Genomic DNA, 2,390 nt, shown 5'->3' with positions numbered 1-2,390 from the left:
GTATAGTTCTAGGTCTCTAGGGATTAAAGGAAACCATAGCCAGTCAAAAGAAACCTGAAAAGAAGTGAGGAACATGAAGATAAGAAGTAAATTACATCTGCCCCAACAACAGACTTCTTATAGAAACAATAGCAGTAGAAGATGAAGAAATTACAGTGTCAACGCACTAGCGAGACTGACGGAAAACTTTCAGTCCAGTACTGTGTGCCTATAATAATTCCCTTCCAATAAAGAGAGTGAAAGAAAAAAAAAACAATATATTTCAGGTAAGAAAAAGTTGACTTTCCCACCAGTGAGCTGTCATTGAACTAACTTCTAAAAGATGTGCTTTTAAAAAAGCAATTACCTCAGAACAGGTTTTAGGGGGTAAGAAGCAAATCTGAACACAGCTTTTGGTAGACAGAAAATGTATCAACACTGACATTGTGTATAGAGAAGAAAATAGAATAGTCTTGGAAGTTACAAAAAGAAATACTTAAGTGATGAGAAATAGTAATATGAAGATGGACCAGAGAGTGAAAGAATCAACCAAAAATAAATACATAAAAAAATTACACAAGAGAACCTATCACCTCCTAAAAGAATAAAAATATTGACTACTTGTAGATTGGAATTTTCCTGTCCTGACCTCCAGATCCAAAATAAATGCACAGAGACTTAATATTAATGTAAATGATTGGACAATAGCTCAGGCTTATTACCAACCCACATATTTTGGTTTTTTCTTTTTTTAATTAAGAAAATTTTTATTTATTTTACATACTAATCAAAGATCCCCCTCTCCCCTCCTCCCACCCCTCCAGCCTCCCCCTCCAAAGCCAACCCCCATTCACTCCTACAAGAAGGTAAGGCCTTCCATGGTGAGGTACATTTGATAGAGGCAGGTCCAAGCCACTCCCTTTGCCTCAAGGCTGTGCAAGGTGTCCCATAATAAGTAGTGCGTTCCAAAAAGTCTGCTCATGCACCAGGGATGGATTCTGATCCTACTGCCAGGGAGACCCTTAAACAGATCAAGCTATACAATTGTCTCACTATGCAGAGGGCCTAGTCTAGTCCCATGCTAGCTCCTTAGCTGTTGATCTATATTTCATGGGTTTCCACTAGTTTGATTTGGTTTTCTCTGTAGATTTCCCCATCATGATCCTGATGCCTTTGTTTATAGAATCCCTCTTCTCTCTCTTCATCTGGGTTCCTGGAATGTGGCCTGATGTTTGGCTGTGGATCTCTGCATCTGCTTCCATCAGTTACTAGACAAAGGCTCTATGATGACAGTTAGGGTATTCACTGACCTGGTTACTGGGGTAAGCTAGTTCAGGCACCCTCTCCACTGTTGTTAGTAGTCTAAGCTAGGGTCATCCCTGTGGATTCCTGGGAACTTCTCTAGCACCTGATTTCTCCCTATCCTCATGATTGTCTCCCTCTATCATTTGCTGTGGATATCACTCTGTAGGCTGTGAATGTGTTGCTCTGATTTGGTTGATAAAACGCTGATTGGCCAATAGCCAGCCAGGAAGTATAGTATAGACGGGATAAACAGAGAGGAGAATTCTGGGAACAGAAAGGCTGAGTCAGGAGTCACCAGCCAGACACAGAGGAAGAAACATGTAAAAGTACTGGTAAGCCACAAGCCATGTGGCAACTTATAGATTATAAAAATGTGTTAATTTAAGATATAAGAACTAGATAGCAAGAAGCCTGCCATAGCCATACAGTTTATAAGAAATATAAGTCTCTGTGTGTTTACTTGGATCTGAGCAGCTGAAGAAGCTGGGTAGACACAGGAAAATTCCAAATACAATCATGGTATCTCTTTCATTGCTCTCCCACTCCATGCCTGTTACAGCTCCACATCCCATTCCCTTATGAGATCTTCACCAACCATACATTGACAGAGGACTGATCTCCAAAATTTATAAAGAATTCAAGAAACTAGACATCAAAATAATGAATAATCCAATTTAAAAAATGGGCTACAGAGCTAAACAGAATTCTCAACAGAAGAATCTCAAATGGCCAAAAGACATTTAAGGAATTGCTCAACATCCTTAGTCATGAGGGAAATGCAAATCAAAATGGCTCTGAGATACCATCTTACATCTGTTAGAATGGCTAAGATCAAAAACACTGAAGACAGTGTATGTTGGAGAGGATATAGAACAAGGGGAGCACTCCTCCACTGTTGGTGAGAGTGCAAACTTATACAACCACTTTGGAAATCAGTATGGTGGTTTCTCAGAGAAGTGGTAATCAATCCTCCTCAAGATCCAGCTATACCACTCTTGGGCATATACCCAAGGAATGCTCAATCATACCACAAGGACACATGCTCAACTATGTTCATAGCAGCATTATTCATAATAGCCAGAGCCTGAAAACAACCTAGATGCCCC

Source organism: Peromyscus leucopus, chromosome 10 (genome assembly GCF_004664715.2).
Source record: "Peromyscus leucopus breed LL Stock chromosome 10, UCI_PerLeu_2.1, whole genome shotgun sequence".
NCBI lineage: Eukaryota > Metazoa > Chordata > Mammalia > Rodentia > Cricetidae > Peromyscus > Peromyscus leucopus.
Note: the sequence above shows the minus strand (reverse complement) of the source record.